The following is a 19,648-nucleotide window of genomic DNA, read 5'->3' on the forward strand; positions in this document are numbered from 1 at the left end:
CAGATTGCATTTTTATGGAGCAGCAGGCCTTTCAATAATCAAAGGTTGCAGCCCAGTTCCACGCCTAGACCTTCCCACACATGAAAACTTCACAACCTAAACCTTTTGACCACAGGGATGGCAAGAGAAACTCAGAACACCACTATATCCTACCTACCTTTAACACAAAGCAGAATTACCAACCCAAAGGTTCAAAAACCATGAGTCAGGCACCTAAAAATCATGATAATTTTAAAAAATAATAAATGTTGGGTTCTTTTTATTTGGCTTTTGAGCCTTTAGGCATTATGTTTTCAAGTTTTTTCCACAACCCTTAGGGATAGAAAATTACTTTAAAAAAAGAACGAAAGGTAGGATTCTCAGGTAACCACATGACTCCAGGAGCTGTGGCTTTAAAGAAGAACACCAGATATGAGATTTGTGAAAAAATCAGTGGAGTTAGCAACACTGAAAAGTTCCATGTTATCTGGACCCACCATAACTTCAAATTAAGATTCCTATTTGTCCATCCTGTGTAGTAGCAGTGATCTGCACAGTAATTGCTACTGATTGACAGACTGCTACCACTCCTCCTTGTTTCCAGCAGCACAATTACAGTTAAAGAGGCTAACAATACACTAGGGAATTTCCAAAAATTGCTTTCTTATACTTTATACAGATCACCGATTCCCTCTTCATCCAGCCCCAAGGACTGAGACAACAGGATGCTCACATCCCTACCAGAACAAACTTAAGGTTATGTGGATATATGTGAGAAATGCCACCTTATTTCCTGTTTTCTTAATATTTGCTGTTTGCTCTATATCTTAGCTGTAATGTTCTTGTGAGGGATTTATGTTAGAACAGTAACTGTAACTTTCAGTAAGGACATCATGAGGTTGTCTTCACATACAGTACTACAGCGGTGCAATTGCACCAGTGCAACCGTGCCACTGTAGCCCCTTAGTGAAGACACTACTATGCCAACAGGAGAGCTTCTTAATCCACCTCCCCCAGAGGCGGTAGCTATGTTGGTAGGAGAAGCTCTCCTGTCAACATAGCGCTCTCTACATAGGGGGTTAGACCAGTATAACTATGTCGTTCAGGGGTGTGGATTTTTCACACCCCTGAGCACCAGAGTTATACCGGTATAGGTCTGTAGCGTAGACCTGGCCAGTAACTGCAATGGCCCAGATCCTCAACGATATAGAGGCCTGATCTACACTAAAAAGTTAGGTCGACCCAGCTACGTCATTCAGAGCTCTGCAAAATCCACACTGAGTGACGTAGTAAGGCGACCTAACCCTTGGTGTTGTCAGCACTAAGTCGTTAGAAGAATTCCGTCAACCTAGCTACCATCTTTCAGGGAGGTGAATTACCAACACTGATGGGAAGGGTTCTGTACTGTCTACACTAAAGTACTATGCAGCGCAGCTGAGGCTCTGCCTCTGTGCTGCTGTAGCATCTCAAGTGTAGACAAACCCTTAGGCACCTAACTTCCATTGATTTCAGTAGATCTGGGCCAAGGGTGACTGCAACGAGAACACTATCATACCAAAGATTTTGTGTGTGTGATTGAGTACTTTGAGGAACATCAATGGATAATCAGAAAGGAATACATGGAATTGAAAAGCTTTAGAACTTTGATTCAATAGTTGATCGGAGCAGAATTTGACTCTCACGTTCTGAAATACCAGAAAAATCTCATGTTTGCTTGAGGTTTTTGCTAACGATTTAACTCAGAGTGCCTGTACTGTACTAGGTTTCAGAGTAGCTGCTGTGTTAGTCTGTATTCGCAAAAAGGAAAGGAGGACTTGTGGCACTTTAGAAGCTAACAAATTTATTGGAGCGTAAGCTGTAGCTCACGAAAGCTTATGCTCCAATAAATTTGTTAGTCTCTAAGGTGCCACAAGTACTCCTGTACTGTACTAAAGGACAGTCTCTATAAACAAAGAGTAAGTTATTGTTGAGAGGTACTAAGGAGCCATGACACATCATAGGAAGCAATTTATCTTCTCTAAAAGTTAACTTTTTTCTTAGTGAAAATTGTTTTCTTTCTAAAACCTACAACATCCGTTACGTAAATTGCCCTGGAAACCTTCCTTGCTTAGCAAATAATGTTTTCATAGTCACATGTTGAAAGCTTGGCAACCTAACCATAGTGTGACTTCATTTAATCATGTATATGCAACAGGAGGGAATTATTCCCAGTTTATTAAATGCTCTTCAAGTGGCAATTAGTAGATTCTAGCTTCCTAGACTGGATAGAAAGGTTGCAATGGTTCGCTGAGAAGCAGCATAGTCTAGTGGTTGTGCTATAGTTACTCTTCATCAGGAAGCCTGATGTTGCCACATCTTACAGGACACTATTTCCTGCTGACCCACGCAGACTCTCTAACACAGAGAGAGACAGGAACCAGTTGCAGAGAGTAAGTCTGTAACTATAGTCAGCATTAGTGCAGTATTTACTTCATAAATTGTTTAAATTAGTTTAATAAAAAGTTGTCCTAAAGCCTGCCTCCGAATTCACTGAAATGCAGCAGGGGCTAGAGCAGAAGACTGAACATGAGGAGACCTGTATTGTCATCCAGGTTCTGTTATTGACCCACTATGGGGCCTTGGACAAGTCACTTAGCATCTGCTTATTAACTCCAGCACTACTGATGTTAAGAGCTAAAGTGGTAGATTGCTTAGCTCACATGTGAAATCTATGGCACCCATTTCAAAACTAAACAATCCCAGTTAGATCTAGGGTGGCTTTGCCAGCAGTAAACCCACAAACCCTAAAATTTGGGACACACCCACTCTGAATTTCTAACCTGTAGTTCTGTTGTGTAATTAAAGTGGCACATTAGGAACAGCTCTGAGATCAAACAGCTGCAGCCTTCTACCATCTTACTATCATTTCTTTGAAAGACTCCTCAGTAGCTTGTTCTCCCTCCCCCCGGATGTGTCTTTTTAGCCCTCTTCCCCCGCTAGTCAGCTTGCCACTCCTCTATTGTACATCCAGGGCCTCTCTGGGCACAACTGCAGTTGTTATTGTTAAACTTGTGCCATTCAAATTAAGCCAGCCACTCCATTGGCTGCTCCCTTCCTAGTGACCCTCTTTTTGATTTCCTGGTCCACCCCCATGCCTGGCTGCATGTCTAAATCAGTGTCCACTAAATAGTTGTACACTATGCCAGATCTTTGTATTCCTGGTAGTTAATAAAGCACTGATTTGGTCATTTCTTGGGGTGTAGGGGGGAGAAAGTGCTACTAAACATAGATAAATACATGCAAATCATAAATTACCATCTTAATCTGGGTAGATCCAACAGTTTGCAGTTAGTACTGATCCATCTTTTTTCTATGGTAATCACTGGATGAAGAACCTAGATACCCAGGTGATTAGAAATGCCAAATGGGCAGATAGCTTTAACAAATGATAACCACTTTCTCTGCACTTTTGTTCACAAAGGTCACATTGACCATGTGAGAGAGGAATACTAGCAAGGGCATCTCCTCCCAACCTCCCAATATATAAGAATCCCCCTAGAGAAATCTAAGCAACACACCTAACTCTGCCTTCCCAATCCCTCTCCTTGCAGCCACTTAACTCCTGATTGAATGATCTCTCATCCCCAGTAGCAAGCAACTGCAGCTGCTCTGGCTTCTTTGCTTCAGCTGAGAAAGTGGGATACAGTCCAAGTCTACTGTCCAGGCCTCTCCATGGAGCAGCTGGCAAGAGATGCTCTGTGAGTGTACCAACAACTTGCATCCTCCAACTCAGCACCCAGTTAATTGCTTCTGCAATGTGGGTGGATTTCCCCAACCCAGGGAGCAGAGATCCTGAGATTATTTTCCTGCACCTAGTCTGTCAGTATAAACAAGGAGCTACAGTCAGTATTTGTGTATAGGGTTTGATGCCAAATGTAAATATTAACTTGATCTTAATAGCCACCAATGTGATAAATATGCATTTTTAAAATTTTATGTCAAATATGTGTAACTTCTGAGAAGAGATCTGTTGTGCACAGCTGCCTGATTCCTAACCACTTGTATATGGCTATTTTTATTTGTTTGTTTATTGGTGGTGGGTTTATTTTAGTAAAGAATTTATTACGGAGGATTTGGGAACAAACTCAGGACTTGGGGCTCTGTATTAAGGTATGTCTATACTACAGCAGAACAAGGGGGTGAGGTAATATCTTTTTTTTTTTTTTTGAACCAGCTTCTATTGGTGAGAAAGACAAGCTTTTGAGCTACCCAGAGCTCTTCCTCACATCTGGGAGAGGTACTCAGAGTGTCGCAGCTAAATACAAGGTTGAACAGATAGTTTAGCATAAGTAGTTAGCCCATATTCTAAGAGACCATTCAAAGTGAAGGGGCCGTTGTCATAGGACAAAAAAAGGGGGAGAGGGGTCAGTGGGTTACAGACTGTTATAATAAGCCATAAATCCAGTGTCCTTATTAAGAATAGGATTTTTAGTGTCTAGCAAAGTTATAAATTTAAGCTCCTAGGCTTGTCTTTTGAAAGTGTTATGCAGGTTTCCTTTGAGGATGGGGACTGATAGGTTAGATATGGAGTGATTGCTTTGTGAAAAGTGTTCACCCACAGGTGATACAGTGTTTTTGTCTTTTATCATTTTCCTGTGAGAGTTCATTTGAGATTGTCTGGTTTCATCCATTTAGTTGTTATTGGGACATTTATTGCATTTGATAAGGTACACCATATGTTGTGACAGGCATGCGTAGGACCCATGGATCTTCAAAGCTATGTTGTGGAGGGTATTGATCATTGTAGTAGTGAAGATATATCTGCAGGTTTTGCATCTGTTGGTCTGGTGCTACTTTGAGTTGCTGTGTCCTTGTCTGTGGGAAGCCTGCTTCTGATGATGAGATTGGGGGTTGTTTGAAGGCCAGAAGAGGGGGTTTGGGAAAGATTTCTTTCGGGATGGTGAGCAGGTTCTCTCGAGGTTTTTGGGTGGCCCATTACATAATGAGATCTCCTTCTCAGGGGAAGGCAGTTTTGTGTGTGTTAAGGTGCATACTCTGGACTTTCTCCTTGGAGCATATCCTGTGGTGTCTGAGTGCCTGGCTTTACATAACCGATTTCTTGGTGAGTTTTGGGGGTTACTTTCAAGATCACGGGGTCTTACACATGTCTATCTCAACATATGGAGTACCTCGTCCAGTGCACTAAATGACTCCAGCCACACCTCTAGAAAAAAAGGGGATGGATTGGTAACAGCCTGTGGACCTCACACAGACCAACATCATATGCTGTAGCCTGTGATCGCTCCCTTGGCTGGGGCCTTGAGGAAGACATGCTCAGAAGCCTGAAAGTCTCCACTACAAGAGAAAATACCAGAACAGAAAGTATGTGTTAAATTTGTCCAACTGACCTCACCATCTTTTATGGTCACATACTCTTAAAAAATAGCACTACAGCACACTGGCTGTCAGGTGTTGATTTCAATGGGAGTTAGACACATGAGCCCAGATCCTCAAAGATATTCATGAGTCTAAGGCTATGTCTACACAGGCAATTGAACCCCCTCCTGCAAAAGACAAAAGGTTTTTCCTGACAAGTGCCAGTGTGAACAGCATGTTGTAAGCAGGAGCGCTCTCCTGCCGACAACCGAAATGCGGCTCATTGCAGGTGGAAGTTTTTTGTCAGCAGGAGAGCCAATGTACAGCAGCTACACTGCATGACTTTTAGCGGCACAGCTATGGCAACACAGCCATGTCGCTAAAAGCTGTGTAATGTAGACAAAGCCTAACTCCCATTGAGATCAATGCCTAAATACCTTTTGAGGATCTGGTAGGGTTGCCAACTTTCTGATTGCAGAAAACCAAACAACCTTGCCCCGCGGCCCCACCCCCGCTCACTCCATCTCCATCCCCTCTCCCTCCATCGATCATTCTCCCCCACCCTCACTCACACGCTCATTTTCACTGGACTGGGGCAGGGGTAGAGTGACCAGACAGCAAGTGTGAAAAATCGGGACGGAGGTAGGGGGGGTAATAGGAGCCTATATAAGAAAAAGACCCAAAACTTGGGACTGTCTCTATAAATTCGGGACATCTGGTCACCCTAGGCAGGGGTTTGAGAGGGGGTATGTGCTCTGGGATGGGGCTGGGGATGAGGGATTTGAGGTGCGGGAAGAGGCTCAGGGCTGGGGCCAGAGGCTGGGGATTGGAATGCGGGAGGCTGAGGGCTCCAGCTGAGGGTGTGGGCTCTGGCATGGGTCTGGGGTGCAAGAGTGGGCTGGGGGTTGGGGTGCGGGGAAAGGGGTGAGGGATCCGGCTGGCGGTGCGGGCTCTGGGGTGGGGCTGGGAATGAGGGGTTTGAGGTGCGGGACGGGGCTCAGGGCTGGGGTAGGGGGCCTGAAGAAACTGTAGTGACAATCACAAGAACCCTTGAGGAGAGAAGCAGGAAATAGTTGAGGAAGCATTAATAGAAACCATGGCAGTTTGTGAGGAGGGCGTTGTCAGAGGAGGGAAGAGGAGTTAAAGAAATTAAAAACAGACACAGTTAAAATATAAAACCGGGGGAGTAAGTGGCAAAGAAAGAAGACCAGACTGAGAAATTTACCATGAATGACGAACGTGCTCCCGAGTCTCTCTAACTAGTAGGAAGGGCTGTAGTTTTGAATTGCTCTCTCTGACCCCTCTTTTGTCCAAGGCCTTTTCCACATGTACAGTGCTTCAGCGGCCCCACATCACCGTAGCGCTTTAGTAGTAGCTTCTCCTGTCAGCATAGTTAATCCACCTCCAGGATAGGTGGTAGCATGGATTTTTCACACCCCTGAGTGATGTAATTATACTGATGTAAGTTTGTAGTGTAGAAGACTTGGCCTAAATATTGTTATACTCAGAGGTAGTGGTAACTGCGTTGATCAAAAACCTCACAGAGATTGGGTGTGAACACATAATTCAGTTAACATAACTGTCAGGATGAGTTAATCGGAAGCCCCTCACCTAAGAGAAAAGCAGGTTGTGAACCTGCCCAGGCCGTGGAGTGAGTGGGGGGTGTTGCTGAACTATGTGTATGTGTACAGTGGCGCTGGAACATTTTTAATAATAGGGGTGCTGAAAGCTAGCCCCCTTACCCCGTCCACACACCCATCCCCTCCAGAGCTGAGGCCGGGAGCAAAGCCCCAGGTGCTGGGTGGCAACAGAGCCCCTGGCGTGTGGGGCGGCAGCCAGGACCCTGGGCGCAGGGCTAGCAGGAGGGAGCTCAGGGGTGCACCCCCAACACCTCAAGTTCCGATGTCTATGTGTGTGTAGGGAGAACACACAGAAACCGAGAATAGACAGAACAGAGGGAGGCAGAGGCAAAAGGCCATACCATTAATTTGGGCTTGAATAGGGATTGGGAGTGGCTGGCTAATTACAGAAGCAGCTTTGCCTCTCCTGGAATTGACACCTCCTCATCTATTGTTGGGGGTGGACTACATCCATCCTGATCGAATTGGCCCTGTCAGCACTGTTTCTCCACTTGTGATGTAACTCCCTTCTCTTCATGTGCCAGTATATTTATGTCTGCATCTGTAACTTTTACTCCATGCATCTGAAGAAGTGAGGTTTTTACCCCCAAAAGCTTATGCTCAAATAAATCTGTTAGTCTTTAAAGTGCCACCAGACTCCTTGTTGTTTTTGTGGATACAGACTAACACGGCTACCCCCTGATACTGAACACAGTGTGACCCTAGAAAAAGCTAGACAGAACTTGGGTCTGTTGGCTAAAGAGAGTTGGGGCTATAAGTTAAGAAACTCATCCTTTTGTTCTTGGTTCCTCCTGTGTTCAGAGACGCAGGACTTTGTACTTCCTTGTAAATAAACAAGATTGCATCAAACAAAATACCAGACTCCATCAATTTCTGCTCCCAGATGGAACATCGCTTGGGCCCTGCACTTTGACTAGCCACTCAAATCAGAAAGGGGGCAACAATATATGTTATTTTTAACCCTAGCCTTCTTTTTCCCTCCCTGAATACATTTCTCTGACTTAGTTCTAGTGAATAGGATTCAGGGGATGCTACTATTGATAAGTATTTGCAACTTATGTGTCAAGGCACAGGGATTTAGAGGTAAGGGGAGAGAGAGGCACCTCATGGTTATATGTGCCTAGTTACAAATGCAGTTTGCACATTGAAATTCCCAGCAGGTTTTGGCTTGTTTTTAAATTCCGTTTCTTAATTTGAAGTCTTCCAGAAAAACAAAATAGTTTTTGTGGTGTAAATCTGAAGAAGTGCTTTTTACCCACAAAAGCTTTTGCCCAAATAAATCTGTTATTCTTTCAGGTGCCACCGGACTCCTTGTTGTTAAAATAGTTTTTAATAATCTATTTCTAGATTACCTTTCATGATTCTTTAGGAACAATAAATAATATAGCTAATTAGTACCAAATTAGCAAATGATCAAATCTCTGCCATCAATAACTTAAATTAATGAGCCAAAAACTTTCCGTTAGAAACATCCTACAGCAAGCACAACATAGTGTAAAAGGGATCTGAAAGATGAGATGTAATATGCAAGCCCGTCAGTGCCATGAATCTACAAACAGTGTCTACGTGCCCTTAAACTGCCAACCACTGACAGAGCATGGAGTAGAAAAAAAATCTGGATAGGTAAAAAGATGCATGAAATGCATTGTGTGGCAGAGTCAAATATGAATCTCACCTGAGCAGAACTGAAGAGAAAACCAGCTGAAAGCAGAGACAATGGTAAAGCATCCCACTTGCTGTATTCTGCAGTGGCTGATGTCCGTGCAATTTAAATCTCTAATCCCTTGCCTACTGTCAAGGTTCCTTCCCCACTCTGAACTCTAGGGTACGGATGTGGGGACCTGCATGAAAGACCCCCTAAGCTTATTCTTACCAGCTTAGGTTAAAACTTCCCCAAAGTAAAAACTTTTTACCTTTTGTCCTTGAACCTTTATGCTGCCACCACCGAAGTGTCTAACAAAAATAACAGGGGAAGTACCCACTTTGAAATGTCTCCCCCCCCCCAAAAAATATCCCCCCAAGCCCTACACCCCCTTTCCTGGGGAAGGCTTGATAAAAATCTTCACCAATTTGCATAGGTGAACACAGACCCAACCCTTGGATCTTAAGAACAATGAAAAAGCAATCAGGTTCTTAAAAGAAGAATTTTAATTAAAGAAAAAGTAAAAGAATCACCTCTGTAAAATCAGGATGGTAAATAGCTTACAGGGTAGTCGGATTCAAAACATAGAGAGGTTTCAGAGTAGCAGCCGTGTTAGTCTGTATTCACAAAAAGAAAAGGAGTACTTGTGGCACCTTAGAGACTAACAAATTTATTTGAGCATAAGCTTTCGTGAGCTACGGCACAGATGCATCCGATGAAGTGAGTTGTAGCTCACGAAAGCTTATGCTCAAATAAATTTGTTAGTCACTAAGGTGCCACAAGTACTCCTTTTCTTTTTGCGAAAACATAGAGAATCCCTCTAGGCAAAACCTTAAGTTACAAAAAGACACAAAAACAGGAATATACATCCCATTCAGCACAACTTATTTTATTAGCCATTTAAACAAAACAGAATCTAACACATATCTAACTAGATTGCTCACTAACTCTTTACAGGAGTTCTGACCTGAATTCCTGCTCTGGTTCCGGCAAAAGCATCACACAGACAAATAGAACTCTTTGTCCCCCCACTCCAGATTTGAAAGTATCTTGTCTCCTCATTGGTCACTGTGGTCAGCTGCCAGTGAGGTTGTCTTAGCTTCTTAACCCTTTACAGATGAAAGGGTTTTTCCTCTGGCCAGGAGGGATTTAAAGGTGGTTAGCCTTCCCTTTATATTTATGACACCTACCAAAGAGTTTTTTGCAACAGTACAATCTGGATGTCACTAGTGTATGAATAGGCATCTTGGGACCACTCTGGGGAGCATAGGTCAAAGTTTAGTGATGTATGTAGTTGTCTTTCTAATGGGTCTTATTGATTATTATCCATAGAAATAACCAACAGCTCAGAATCTTCCCTCTCTTGCCAGACACTGGCAACCCACAAAAAAGCACCTTTGTCTACCAGCTCTGAACAATTCAAGCTTGCAATATGGAAAGACAGTAAGGCACTGAAGAGATTACCACAACAGGATAAGTGGAAAATGATAAATAGATCTGTGTAACATCTGCATAACAATGATACCTAGCAGCAAAATGCTGGAAAACAATAAATATCATATTAAAACACTGAAAAGCAGGGGAGCATGATGGAGCGCTCGGGGACCCAACATTGCAGTTCAACCAGCTGAGCAAAATATGGTTGGTGGAAACAAATTGACGGCACTAGTGCAGACAAAAATGAATCCACACTAGCTCAGTCTCTTGTATTTCAGCAAGGGTTCTGAAGTATTCCAACGAAACCTCCAGGCTCACAGTACAAAATGCTGCTCACAGTTTGATGTGCTAGCAACACGGAGCCAATCCTGTAGTCAGGATTTCAATGGGATCAGTAAGGATGTTTTCAGGATTGAGTAATTGTTTGCAGGACTGTCTGGGCTAATAAATGCTAATCTAGAATCTACAGCCTTGGCTACAGACTTGTGGTGGCATGAACAGCAAATCCCCTTTTACAGCACAATCAGACAACACCAATGATGTGGCCGCCTTATCAGAGGTCAAATCCTGCTTGTTCTATTCTTATCAGCAGTGGCATGAAGCCAGCAGGATTGGCCTCAACTTTCTAACCAAGAGCCAGAAACCCCCTTGAAAATGGAGATCAGACTAAAGGGGGAATCTATCTTTGCAAGGGTCTTTGTCAGAGAGTGCTGGGGTTCAGATTTAGTTCGGAAAAGGAACCAAAATGACGAATGCTTATTTGAACTATCAAAACTTCCTGTGTGTGCAAGCTTGAGCTTGTGGGGACTGTTATGCTCACAAGATTTCTAGCTATGACCAGAAGTGGAAGTGAAAAAGCCCTATCCATGGGTTTCACAATTTTACTAAAAGATTCCATTAGTGTGCAGTGCTAGAAAAGGTCTGTGGTGGAAATAGGGGTCTGGCTTTCTTGGAACCAATTTGCGCATTGCCAGACCCAGTCAACACTAGTGTCCTGTGACTAATAGGCACATAAAGCAATCCCCTGAAAAAATAGCATCAGGTCATAGCCAAAGCAACATCTGTACATGAGCATAAAACCAAACTGCAAAGAGTTGTTTTGACTCTTGTATGTATTTTCGCAAATTTTAGAGGGCTTTAAATTTTAAAGTTAAGGCAGGGAGGGCAGTGTGATTCAACAGGGGTGGGGATAAATAGGAACTGGCTGGATCCTACCACTGTTCATTTACATTTAACACCTTACACTTGAATTCTTACAACCTGCCCTGGTATTGCCAACACTCATGATTTTATCCTGAGTCTCACAATATTTGGTGTTCTTTAAGCCCCAGCTCTTGGAATCTTATTACGAGGTGAGAATCTGAGATAGGGTTGCCAACTGTCTGGGATTGTCCTGGAGTCTCCAGGAATTAAAGATGAATCTTTAATGATTATGTCGTGATGAAACGTCCAGCAATATGTCCAACCAAAATTGGCAACCCAAATTTAAAAAAAGTTCCTAGCCCTCATGGCTGCAGAGCTTGAAAACGTGAACTCAAAAACCGAATGGCAAATAAAAAGAACCTCAAACATTAAAAAAAATGTTTTAATCATTTAAGCCAAACTCACGATTTTTGAATGCTTGGAGCTGGCACTACTGCTGTCCTTAATATTTCTGTTGGAGAGTTGGCAACCCTATTAAGTCCCATTTCAATGGCACAATCCTTAAGGCTGAAGAAAGTTGAGCCTTAATAATTGGCCCAAGAAGCTGCTGCTATGTAACATAAGACATCTCTCTCTAACCAAAGGCTGAGACTATGTCTACACTACAAGCGCTACTGCAGCTATGCCAATGTAGCACAATAGCATGAACATGTCCTGCATCGTCAGAAGGGGTTTTTCCATTGATGTAGGTCATCCACCTCCCTGAGTGGTGGTAGCTAGGTTGAAAGTATTCTTCCATTGACCTAACCCCATCTACACTGGGGGTAGGTTGGCTTAACTACACTGCTCAGGGGTGTGAACTGTAAGTGTAGACCAGGTCTAATGCCCACCCCCTGCAGTACATTCAGTCCCTGCTGCCTGGAAACAATAGCAATGGAACAATGTTCCTGCAGGAGCCCCACACATGCAACTCCTATTGACCTTAACTGGAGTGCCCCAGGCAGAGGTCTGAAAATCCAAAGTGAAGTTTCTCCTGGCACTAGAATTTGAGCACATGATCTTTGCAGATAAGGTTTCTGCTGCCCCAGAGGAATGGAGGCACTTCACTGCTGCATCAGAAACAATAGGGCTTGTCTACATAGGGACACTCAGGAAAATTAATCCAAATTAACTTTAGTGCCTTCATTAAACCCCTGTGTGGATGCTCTTATTTAGAATGGCCTCAATTCAACGTAGCACTTCAGTGAAGACACAACCTATGCTGATGATCAATGGGAGAATTTTCCCTTTGACCCAGTACTGTCTACACCAGGGGTTAGGTTGGTTTAACTGTGTTGCTGAAGGGTGTGGATTTTTCACAACCTTGATCAATGCAGTTAAACTGAGCTAATTTTCTAGTGTAGACCTGGTCTTCAGTTCCAAAGTAGCCTTACATTGATTTAGCTATTTTTTTCGTGGAGGTGGTTTTTTTAATAGCACTGGGAGAGTTCTCTCCCAGTGTTATGCCGTGACTACATAAGCCACTTTAAAATAGCTACCAGCGCTGATGCACTGTCTGTTGCATGGAATGATGCAGAGATTTCAAATCTTTGTTACAGGTGCTGTGAACCCATCTTGCTCTGGGACATAGTAAAAGCGCAGCCTTGGAAACGGACAGCTGGCTGGGCTCTGTACACCTGCCATCATTAATATCAGTAGCATTTGAAATGAGAGCAGCTGGATAGGACTTAATGTTTTAAATGAGTCATTTTTTCCCTGTGACCCCCTTCCCTAGCATGCGGATCCTCAGCCAGTATGAGTGGGTGTAGCTTCATATTGTTTGATTTACACCATTTGCCATTTATGCTAGCTGAGGCTCTGGCCCACTGTTTCTGAGTCCCATTCCAAAGGGGGGTGGGTGTGTTTTTAAATTAACTTAAACATTTTTAGTAGTAAACTCTTTTTAAAAAGAAAGCTTCAAGCCAAAGAACATTTGCCAAGTTTCAGCTCAATGTGAATTTTAATGACGGAGTAATAAACACCTCAATATGGGGGTTTAAAATGGAAACGCCGGGAGAACTTTCCTTCCAGCAGCCCCCAAAAATACAAAACAAAAGTATTCTTTACAGAGGAAAATCATCAAGTAAGCCTAGGGGTTGTTTTACAACCCTTTGGTTAAAAAAAAAAAAGGAAGAAAAAAGAAGAGGAGAAAAGGTAATATACAAAACACCATGACTGTTGACTGTGGTCCTGATCCTGCAGGTGGACCCTGGCAGGAACAAGGATTTTGCTTTCTGTGAACTACAACCAGGCTCCACAGTGTTTTAAAACCTGTTCCTGTGGCCAGCTCCATCGATTCTGTGGCAGGTAATGCTATTTCTGGGGTGTAATACCTAACTTCCTCTAGCACAATAACGATTACTGTGTACCACAACAGTGATCAGTGGAGGCACTGGAACCAGATGGCCTGTGAGTTAAAAGAGATGGCTGGTGGCAAAGCATTCCCCATGAGTGGCCCTCAGCTGTGGAATCAATTCACCGCTTTGATCTGAATAGCCCAGTTTTGTTGGCCTTCAAGGCATAGTGGGGCAGAGCTTCTCTACTTATCTGGGCCTTTGAAGATGGTGAGGTTTGATGGGGACTCAGATTTGTGTGGGAGGTGGGGAATTCCTTGGTGGTCAAATTTTATTGTCTCTTTGGGGACGGCTGCGAGTTTGTTTGGGTTTGAAACTCATGTCAAAGGCACCATAGAGTCCCAAATAGGTACCTTTTAAAATCTGTCTAACCAGGGCATGGTAACTGCCTGCCTCATATCCTGAAGGGATAACTATCTCTGCTGAGCAATCAGCGGCACTGCGATGGGTACCCGCATAGCCCCACAGTATGCCAACATTTTTATGGATGACTTAAAACAACGCTTCCTCAGCTCTTGTCCCCTAATGCCCCTACTCTACTTGCGCTACATTGATGACATCATCATCATCTGGACCCATGGAAAAGAAGCCCTTGAGGAATTCCATCATGATTTCAACAATTTCCATCCCACCATCAACCTCAGCCTGGACCAGTCCAGGCAAGAGATCCATTTCCTGGACACTATGGTGCTAATAAGCGATAGTCACATAAACACCACCCTACACCGGAAACCTGCTGACTGCTATTCCTACCTACATGCCTCCAGCTTTCACCCAGATCACACCACACGATCCATTGTCTATAGCCAAGCTCTACGATACAACCGCCTTTGCTCCAACCCCTCAGACAGAGACAAACACTGACAAGATTTCTATCATGCATTCTTACAACTACAATACCCACCTGCTGAAGTGAAGAAACAGATTGACAGAGCCAGAAGAGTACCCAGAAGTCACCTACTACAGGACAGGCCCAACAAAGAAAATAACAGAACACCACTAGCCATCACCTTCAGCCCCCAATTAAAACCTCTCCAACGCATCATCAAGGATCTACAACCTATCCTGAAGGATGACCCATCACTCTCACAGATCTTGGGAGACAGGCCAGTCCTTGCTTACAGACAGCCCCCCAACCTGAAGCAAATATTCACCAGCAACCACACACCACACTAATCACTAACCCAGGAACCTATCCTTGCAACAAAGCCCATTGCCAACTCTGTCCATACATCTATTCAGGGGACACCATCATAGGGCCTAATCACTTCAGCCACACTATCAGAAGCTCATTCACCTGCGCATCTACCTATGTGATATATGCCATCATGTGCCAGCAATGCCCCTCTGCCATGTACATTGGTCAAACTGGACAGTCTCTATGTAAATGAATAAATGGACACAAATCAGACATCAAGAATTATAACATTCAAAAACCAGTCGGAGAACACTTCAATCTCTCCTGTCACTCGATTACAGACCTGAGAGTACTATTCTTCAACAAAAAAACTTCAAAAACAGACTCCAACGAGAGACTGCTGAATTGGAATTAATTTGCAAACTGGATACCATTAACATAGGCTTGAATAGAGACTGGGAGGGGATGGGTCATTACACAAAGTAAAACTATTTCCCCATGTTATTCCCTCCCCCCCACCCGCTACTGTTCCTCAGAGGTTCTTGTCAACTGCTGGAAATGGCCCACCTTGATTATCACCACAAAAGGTTTTCTTCCTTCCCCCCACCCTCCCTACCTGCTGGTAATAGCTCATCTTAAGTGATCACTCTCCTTACAGTGTGTATGGCAATACCCATTGTTTCATGTTCTCTATGTGTGTATATAAATCTCCCCACTGTATTTTCCACTGAATGCATCCGATGAAGTGAGCTGTAGCTCACGAAAGCTTATGCTCAAATAAATTTGTTAGTCTCTAAGGTGCCACAAGTACTCCTTTTCTTTTTGCGAATACAGACTAACACGGCTGCTACTCTGAAACGAGCCATCCACAGTGATTCCACAGGCCCTGGGATCACAGCACCACCATGACAACAGAGTCAGAGATGGCCAACATGCATGGGCTGAAAATAACCTAAGAGTCATGGAGTCCGGCAGCAATCACGAGGCAGAAAAGAAAGACAATTAATGGACAGAGTGCAGTACCTTTTTCAAAACCCCGAGAGACAAAGAGTTCCTGAAAATTCTTTACTTTAGACTTTACTTCTATTCATTTTCTTGGATGGATAGAAGTTTTCCTTCGACGTACACATTGGGTTCACAAATCCCATCCCCATTTTCAAACACGAATTACAGAGAGGCTAATTTTGAAAATGCTAGAACATCACAGCACTTACTGCCCCCCACCAGCCCTGCTCAGACTGGGCCCTGGTCTACACTACGGGGTTAGGTCGAATTTAGCCGCGTTAGGTTGATTTTAAAATGAATGCATCTACACAACCAACCCCATTGCACCGACCTAAAGGGCTCTTAAAATTGACTTCTGTACTCCTCCCCGGCGAGGGGAGTAGTGCTAAAATCGACCTTGCTGGGTTGAATTTGGGGTAGTACAGAAGCAATTTGATTGTATTGGCCTCCGGTAGCTATCCCAGAGTGCTCCAATGCGACCACTCTGGACAGCACTTTGAACTCTGATGCACTAGCCAGGTACACAGGAAAAACCCCGGGAAATTTTGAATTTCATTTTCTGTTTGGTCAACATGGTGAGCTCAGCAGCACATGTGACCATGCAGTCCCCCCAGAATCGCAATGAGCTCCAGCATGGACTGAAAGGGAGACACTAGATCTGATTGCTGTATGGGGAGAAGAATCTGTGCAGGCCAAACTCTGATCAAAAAGAAGAAATGCTAATATATATGCCAAAATCGCACAGGGCATGATGGAGAGAGGCTACAACAGGGACACACAGCAGTGCCGCGTGAAAATTAAGGAGCTCAGGCAAGCCTACCAAAAGACAAAGGAGGCAAACGGTCGTTCCAGGTCAGAGCCCCATACGTGCCACTTCTATGATCAGCTGCATGGCATTCTAGGGGGGAACCCTACGACTACCCCACCACTGTCCATGGACACCTGCAAGGCGGGAGTCTCACGCAACAGGGAGAAGGATTTGTGGATGAGGATGAGGAGAATGCACAGCAGGCAAATGGTGAATCCGTTCTCCCCGGCAGCGAGGTCCTTTTCATCACCCTGGACCCAGTATCCTCCGAAGGCGGGATCCCCAACCCTGAAGCCAGAGAAGGCAGCTCTGGTGAGTGCACATTTGTAACTACAGTACAGGGTTTAAAAGCAATAGTGTTTAATGTTTGATTTGCCCTGAAGAATTGGGATGCATTTGTGGCCAGTACAGCTACTGGAAAAGTCTGTTAACCTGTCCTCCAGGGACATCTCCATGAAGCTTTCCTGGAGGTACCCTGAAAGCCTTTGCAGAAGGTTTCTGGGGAGGGCTGCCTTATTTCGTCCTCTACAGTAGGACACTTTACCACACCGAGCCAGTAGCAAGTAGTCTGGAATCATTGCAGTACAAAGCATGGCAGCTAATGGTCCTGGGTTTTGGTCACATTTAAGCAACATTTAGTCTATATCTTTCTGTGTTATCCTCAGGAGAGTGATATCATTCATGGTCACCTGGTTGAAATAGGGGAATTTTTGTAAGGGAACAGTAGAAGGACCCCATTCATGCTGGGCTGTTTGCGCTTGGCTAAAAAGGATCATCCCAGAGAATAGCCACGCAGTTGGGTGGGGGGAGGTGTGTGCTGCACATCCACCCGAAAACTACAGCCCCTCCTTTTAAATGCAAACCCAACCGGCATTGCTTGCTATGGGAGAGGATGGTGCTGCAGTTTGAAACCATTCCCACATGTTATGAAGGCATAAGAAGCCAACCCCGTGTACCCTTTGGCTTTTGATGGCTGCCTGGAAACCAAATTCTGTTGCCCAGCTGTGTGTGATGTGTCACCATACCAACAGGTGCTCAATCTAAAAGGCAAAATGCTACCTTGTACCTAAAGCACATGTGCTGTCTGCTGTGAATTGCTTGTTTCATTGTTGAAGAGTCTCCCTTTTGTTCTCAGAAATGTACCATCTTAAATTTAACTCTCCCTTTTTACCTCCCCGCAGGTGCAAAAGTTTCTATGCTCCCCCTATCATCTCTGTCCCTGAGGTTATCACAGATTAGAAGACAAAAAAAAAGCACTCGCGATGACATTTTTGGAGCACTCCACCGACTTAATGCGCTTAGTGGGGACATACACAATCAACTGTATAAAATCAATTTCTAAAGATCAACTTTTATAAAATTGTCCTAATTTTGTAGTGTAGACATACCCTGGGAATGACTCCAGCTGTGATCGGGAGAGCAGGAGCCCCTGGTCTGGTACTCCCTGCCGCAAGCAATTGGAAATGACAGGCGTAGAGATGGGTCGAAAGTGGGAGGACTAAAAGCCCTGCTGCTGTAGGTCTTAATCCCCGGCCAGGGGCACAGGAAGGAGTAAAACACTCCACAGAAAGGGGTGAACTCGCTGGGGGAGCAGAAGAGGAAGTCTGACTCTGAGTCATAATCCAGTCTCTGGTCTGCTTCTGGGGTGGTGCAGCTACAACTCTTCCACACAGCTGACTGGATAGTCACAATCAGACAATAATACTTTCCTCTTTAGAAGAGGAATCTACTTCGGGGGCTGAAGCCATGATTTAGTTAAACTTGTCCAGACAAAAAAATGAGTGGATTTTTTCTCTAGGCTATGAGTAAAATGTTTCCTTAGGATCAATTCAAACATAACAGATTGCAGCATTCAGAGCTAAAATTAATCTTATGCCAAGAGGATGAATTAAAAACTAACAGGTTGCAGCGTTCAGAGCTAACAATTAATCTGGTGCTGAGAGCCTCCCTTTTCTACTTTCCAACTGGCTGCCTTGCTTTCATTCAAAGAAAGTCTGAGTGGAAATGTGTTTCCAGGTGGTTTTGGTTAAAGCAGCAAAGAGCAATGAATTCTGTCACTGTCTGGTTTCAATCACGGAATAAGGTGGAGGGTTAGCCAAAAGAGAGAGAACTGGCCTAATTAGCAATAGCAATTCCACTAATTAGTAATTAGATTAATTACCTAATTAACTGAGATTGTTGTTAGGCAAAGGCAGGTAGAGCCTCAGAGGTGATAAGAAAGATACCCGATCAAGGTTACTTCCTGATTTATATTGATTTCTGTAACAGTTCAACAAGTCCCTGGGTCTCCATATATATTTACCTTGGTCGTCGTCCTCCAGGATGCTTGTTACATTATTAAAAATTTAATTAAAAAGGAATTCCCACCTCAAATTTATCTCCATTATATCAACTTGGGCCAATGAACATCCAGAATCCAGGCTCAATGAGAATACAACAGAGGGTTGGCCTGGACAGGCTGCATGGCAATATTTCCTGTGCTAACACGTGCAAACACTTGTAGATAGTAACACTGCACATCCCCTGAGCCTTCTGTGGGCATTCAGAATTCCACTTCCCTGCATCCCATACTGAGTTCCTTGTGCCACCCCAATTCCCTTTGTCTTAAGTGGGAGGCTGGAGTGCACAATCATGTACCGATTATTCACGTGATGGGTTGGGCATAACCATTCAGGATAAATGTAAAGAAGTGGCTGAAACAATAGCAGCAGCACCCAAAACACAAGCACATGAAAAAGCTTGAGTAGAAGTTGAACCATGTGGCTCCAGGGGTTTGAAAGGCAGTGGCTAGGGCTTGGATTGGTGGAGCTGTTTTTGTCTCTGTGTGAGTCACACAAAGTGCAAGGAGCAGGACACACAAGAGAGAGACAAAACAGAGCCCTCCCCCATCTACTGTCCTATCACTGGCCATTGGAGATATTTGCTGCTAGCAGATGCGGAGCAGCTACATGCCATTGTAGGCAGTTGCATCATATCATCCCCTCCATAAACTTATCAAGCACAGTCTTGAAGGCAGTTAGTTGTGTTGCCACCACTGCTCCCCTTGAAAGACTGCTCCAGAACTTCACTCCACTGATGGTTAGAAACCTTTGCCTAGTTTTCAAGCCT

At 44.0% G+C, this 19,648-nt stretch overlaps 1 long non-coding RNA gene across 1 annotated transcript; it reads left to right on the plus strand.

The window, feature by feature from the left end:
* Window positions 1–4,777: 4,777 nt before the first annotated feature.
* Window positions 4,778–14,061, plus strand: LOC122461113. The gene is made up of 3 exons (XR_006282852.1): window positions 4,778–4,918; window positions 12,048–12,051; window positions 14,050–14,061. It is a non-coding gene; the product is annotated as an uncharacterized LOC122461113 (long non-coding RNA).
* Window positions 14,062–19,648: the final 5,587 nt, after the last annotated feature.

Source organism: Dermochelys coriacea, chromosome 7 (assembly GCF_009764565.3).
Source record: "Dermochelys coriacea isolate rDerCor1 chromosome 7, rDerCor1.pri.v4, whole genome shotgun sequence".
NCBI lineage: Eukaryota > Metazoa > Chordata > Testudines > Dermochelyidae > Dermochelys > Dermochelys coriacea.